This window comes from Sinocyclocheilus grahami, unplaced genomic scaffold, assembly GCF_001515645.1.
Source record: "Sinocyclocheilus grahami isolate Dianchi unplaced genomic scaffold, SAMN03320097.WGS_v1.1 scaffold146.1, whole genome shotgun sequence".
Classification (NCBI taxonomy): Eukaryota; Metazoa; Chordata; class Actinopteri; order Cypriniformes; family Cyprinidae; genus Sinocyclocheilus; species Sinocyclocheilus grahami.
In genome coordinates this window covers 95,182-101,181 of record NW_015505325.1, presented here as the reverse complement: position 1 = coordinate 101,181, position 6,000 = coordinate 95,182, and positions in this window count along the sequence as shown.

Sequence of the window (6,000 nt, the reverse complement as noted above, 5' to 3'; positions counted from 1 at the left end):
GTGTCATCGCTCAGAGAATAGTTACTCTAGTGTCATCGCTCAGAGAATAGTTACTCTAGGTACTCTCATTCTCTCTCTCTCTCTCTCTCTCTCTCTCTCATGTTGACCCCCTCCAGGCTGAAACATCATGTGTGGCCCTTAGATTATGTACACACAAAAATACAAACATATAAGTATGTTGCATTACAAACAGTTTTTCAGTTTAATTTGCTTGGTAATTTTGTGCTTAAAGGAATAGTTCACCCAAAAATGAAAATTCTGTCAAATACTTATACCTTCATTTACATATATACTCTAAAAAATGCTGGGTTAAATACAACCCAGTGCTGGGTAAAATAGGGACAAACCCAGCAATTGGGTTGTTTTGACCCAGCGGTTGGGTTAAATGTTTAACCCAACCTTCTGGGTAGTAACCCAACCCAGCACTGGGTTGTATTTAACCCAACATTTCTTGGAGTGTACCGTCATGTCATTCCAAAACTCATCATTGTACATAACACAAAAAGATGAAGAACAGCGCGGTTCAAACTAAATTGGACCCCATTGACTTCCACTGTATAGAGAGAGAGAGAGAGAGAGACACAAAACACTGTTGAGACATTTTTCAAAATATGTTCTTTCATGTTCCACAGAAGGAAGACAGTCATATAGGTTTGTTATGACATGAGATTGAGTAAATTATGACAGCTTTCATTTTTGGTTGAAGTGTCCATTTAATGGCACTTGTTGTTTAATCTTAATTTGCTTAATTGCCAGCAAATGCAATATTTGCATGTTCTCACAAGTCACTTTAATAATCAACGTTATGTGAATCTTATTTAAACTTAGATTCATTTTAAGGCTTTGTTCAAACAGGCAGCAAAAATAAAATTTTTGGATGCGATCTAGATTGTTTAGATGTTTACACTCTGAATCTGCAAAAAAGATGAAATTAGGTTTTTACATTAATGTGGTTTAAAATCAGAATTAAAACAGTTTGAACAGATTTAATTTCAAGTAGGTTTTTGTCTCTTTGGAAAAATGTGATGACAACCCAAAACATTGGTGGTACATTGTGACATGTACAATGTATTGAATGATGACTGAGTGAGTGAGTGTATATGTCTGTGTTAGACAAAGCACATGCATGAATGTGTAAATGCATTACTTTCTTGAATGTGCCTTGTAAATTCAACACCATGGTGGGATGTCATGAAGGACACAAGCACAGACAGTGAGTTGGACATGAGTCACTGTCAATTTTTCTTCATTATGTCTCTTGACTTCATGTTGATGCTTATTAAAGATCAGGTTTGAAGGCAAATCAGAATTTGGTGCAGTGTTAACAAAGCCTTAATCTAACTTCACTTCGGATCACTTCCATCTTATTTGAAATTCCTCAGCTTCACCTTTCAAAATCAGCTGACATCCGGTCCACATGTATTCACTCCTCAGTTAAACGTGCAGGCCGTCACATGACTCTGCAGCAGTTTGGAATTCAGTTTCCTCCTGTAGTGCAAGAGATCAGAGCAAATTCTGCAAAATAAACAGCTCCGCTTCAACAAACCGTCCTGCATCGTGCGAAAGAGTGAGCGAGTGTGAGACAGAAAGGGAAAGTGAGGCACATTCACAGACACATCAACACACTGACCCTGCACAGAGCTGACAGCACTGCTGACGAAGACATATTAACTCTCTCTCACACACACACACACACACACACACACACACACACACACACACACACACACATACACACATTACACACCATGAGGCACTGTGACATGTTGGACATGAGCAGTGAATGAGCACATGTGATCTTATACAGATCACTGGGGTTGTTCCTTCCTGCTGTGCTGTAAGAGGTGGTCTGCATGTAACAGATCCGTGCATGTCTTAACATGACAGCATTGAGTTATCTGCAAGAAAAAAAAAGATTAAATGATAATCATTTTATCAGATGATAGATAGATTTTTTTATTTTTTTTATTCACATTTATTACTATATATAGAGAGAGGTAATACTCTTGCAAGAAAAAGTGAGAGAGGTTGCGCCAGGACTTGTTTACTGAAATCGCTGAATTAGTTATAAACACATTAATCTGGTTGAGCAGGATGGCGTCGTACCAGAGAGAGAGAGAGATTTCCCCATATTAACCACAGAGGAGGAGAGGAGAGGAGGTCCAATATAAAATTGACACTCCCTCTATATCCCTCTGTTCTCCTCTCAGCAGACAGACAGTGATGCAGACAGTGAACAGATCCGTGCATGTCTTAACATGACAGCATTGAGTTATCTGCAAGAAAAAAAAAGATTAAATGATAATCATTTTATCAGATGATAGATAGATTTTTTTATTTTTTTTATTCACATTTATTACTATATATAGAGAGAGGTAATACTCTTGCAAGAAAAAGTGAGAGAGGTTGCGCCAGGACTTGTTTACTGAAATTGCTGAATTAGTTATAAACACATTAATCTGGTTGAGCAGGATGGCGTCGTACCAGAGAGAGAGAGAGATTTCCCCATATTAACCACAGAGGAGGAGAGGAGAGGAGGTCCAATATAAAATTGACACTCCCTCTATATCCCTCTGTTCTCCTCTCAGCAGACAGACAGTGATGCAGACAGTGAGGGGCCCAGTCTGGAGATGTGAACTTATTTTAGGCTGTGCGTTGTCCTGCCTAGTCAGATCCTGTGTGTGTGTGTGTGTGTAATGTACATTTTGGTCACCTTGTTTGCAGCAGCTAGTTTAAGGTCAGAAAGTAGCAGCGGACAGATAATGCTCAAATGGTGATGCGTCATGACATGTGACCCTCACTGCATGACTCAGAGACAGACGGGGAAATAGAAAGAGACAGAGAGTCTCTCCTGCATCATTTCCTCATCTGCGGTTCCCAATGCTGAGCTGTATCCTGTCTGACACAGATACACAGTCTCCAAAATTACTGAAACAACTGAAATCACTTAGGAAAAAGTTAAACACTTACTTATTTGTTTTGCATCACTGTAAGCTGATAGTAAATTATACGAAATCTACGGTCTAAATATAGCCTATTTAAAATTGTGGTAAGATATCTCTAATGTACTATTAACTTGCAGTGTAAATGGCCTTAAATCAATTAAATAACCCAGTAAACATATTTATTCAAAAACCACAATAAATTCTATATCGGATGTTTATATCATCACTTATGTAACTGAATGATAGGTAACAAGTGTCTTTGGGTGAGAGAGTGTATGTATGTGTGCACAGTAGCTGGAAAGAGATTTAGATTCAGAGAGTCACATCAGAGTGTCTGAATGTGAATAGATTCCTTCATGCTGTCAGAACATCCAAAAATACAAGACCATAAATTAGTGTAAAGTCTGAGACAGATGACAGCATGGTGCAGTCTCTCTCTTTTTTCTTTCTCTCTTTCCAGTGGAGGTATATTTAGATGCTTTATTCTTATTGACCTTTACTTCATTTTAGAGTAATGCTCATGAATACATGCTGATTAATGTTAATTGTCACTTGTGTTCTGCTCATTCGCTGCACTGGTCGTCTCCGTCTGTTTGTATGGCAGCCAGTCTGATTTTAGATTACTTAGGTCAGAAGACCAAGATGTTTTAACTAGTTAAATGATTATCAAAACCATTAAAATTATGCAGATACATCAAAATGGTGTGTTATTTTATGTTTATGTGGATATTTATGCAGTATTGATACTGCAGAATTTTCTTATGTTCTCATGAGTCTTTTGCTTTATCAGCATTAGTTTTAAAAACTGTGCTGATGGGTTCATATTCCCACAGAGTGACAGAGGCTTTTTTTTTCTTTGAACAATGTACAGAACTATAAAACTTCTGCATTATAACTTTCAACATCAGCAGCCTCATGTGATACAATACAACAGAACGAGGCCCAGATGTAATCTGCTTATTTTTTGTAACATTTTGTGTGCTGATTTTGTAAGAAAAATCTTTAAAATCTACAGAATCTGTAGAATTCTGTAGAATGGATTTAAATGCTAAATGGTAATGGTACAATGTTAAATGTGAGTAGATTACTAATATTGGAAATTTATAAGTACCAAATTAGTCAATATATTTGACATTTTCCACAGAGTACAAAACAGGGCTAGAAAAAACTAAAATCTATACTATTTTCATTTTTAACAAATGATCAATGTCATCAACCTCAGGAGGTCTAAATAACTAAATATTATAAGAGCTATTTTATTATTCATATATTTTATATAGGAGTTGTATTTTTAGAACCTTATAGACTTGACTAAATACAGGTTAAAACTCTTATTTGTGCTTGATTTTTTTTTATGAATAAAAATGAAAGAGGTGTAATTTTAGTTTGTAGTTGAATAACCTTCATTTTTGTTACAATTATGTCAATATCAATAAAACAGAGTGATTGTTGTCAAAACAGCTACATTGTTGTTTGATTTTAATGGTTGGATTCAGTCTGGAAGGCTAATAGTACATTGTCAGAAAAAAAAATGCTATCACATTTACTTTTACTGTATCACATTCACATTTATTAGTAGCTTAAAGTTATACTTTATAAGTACATATTACCTTTTCAAACCAGTGACAATTTTGTACCTTTTTTTCTGAGTGTGTAGGTGACACCAAATTGTAGGAAAGTGCCATTTAATAAACTAAACAAGGGTAGAACAAGTGTTCATAACATATACTTTACATACATGCACTTTCACACAAGCTTAGATCAGAAATTACAAACTCTCAGGAACTTTCAGGAAATACTGAGCAGTACAAAATTAAATGTATTATTGGACAGAATTAGTAGAACTCAAACAGTTGGAAGAGGTTTTATAATCAGGTGAGTGTTTCCCTTAGCCCCTTTCTAAAATAGCCGGCGGTGGACTTCTGAGCAAGCAGCCGGGAGGACACTCACGGTGCCCTCATTCCTGAAACAGAGCCAAACCTGACGACACTGAAGAGTTAAGACCTGTCACACAAACACAGGTTCAGATTCACACAGGTACAGAAATAAACTGTGAGCTCATTCTCTCAGGTGTTCCTGTACCCTGGGGTCACCTTGAGTGTGCGTTCTGTCTATTATAGAGCAGTCAGAAAGTCACACACACACACACACACACACACACACACACACACACACAGAGAGTGTGATTGTGAGCTAATCTCATACATGGAGTTATGACATTCTGCATGCAGCCAAACATCAATGTTCAGTATCACAGTAATGTGCTTGTTAATTTGTATTGCTCTAATTTATGTATGTATGTATTTGTATATACTTACACTACCTTTTTAAAATTTTAGGGTCAGTAAGATTTTTTTTTTAATTATTATTATTATTACTTGACAAAGATGCATTAACTTGATCAAAGGTCTTCTTTCAAAAACATTAAAAAAATTGTACAAACCCCAAACTTGTGAATGTTAGTGTATGTTCGCATGAATACTTGTACAAGAGTTATGTGAAATGCAGTTTATAGTTATGCTCATGAGTTAATATACCCCTTGCAGAATATGCAAGATGTTAATAATTGAACAATTTTTTACACCCCGTCCCCACCTCTTAATGCATAATGTTGCCTTCTTTGAGCGTTAGTAAATGTTTTCATCTTTTGTAATAGTTGCGTATGAGTCCCTCAGTTGTCCTCAGTGTGAAAAGATGCATCTCAAAATTATGCACCCACTGTTGGAAAGAGGTCAACTATGCAGAAGATGCTGGAAAAGCCTTTGGTGTTATCAGGTGTACTCAACCAGAAATCTGTAGATCAAACATATTGAATTATTTTATTAGAGTATAGTCTCTCACTTTGAAAACTCCCAAGAGGCCTTGTTCTGTCCAATAATATGAAGCAAATTGCTTCAGTAAGAATGTATAACTTCAAATTACATATTTCTGGACTAAAAATTACTGGAACAGGCTGGCAAATTCCTCTCTCTCTCTCTCTCTCTCTCTCTCTCTCTCTCTCTCTCTATTTTTACACAATAGAATCACCATCTGAACTGACATGTTCTCCTCCAGG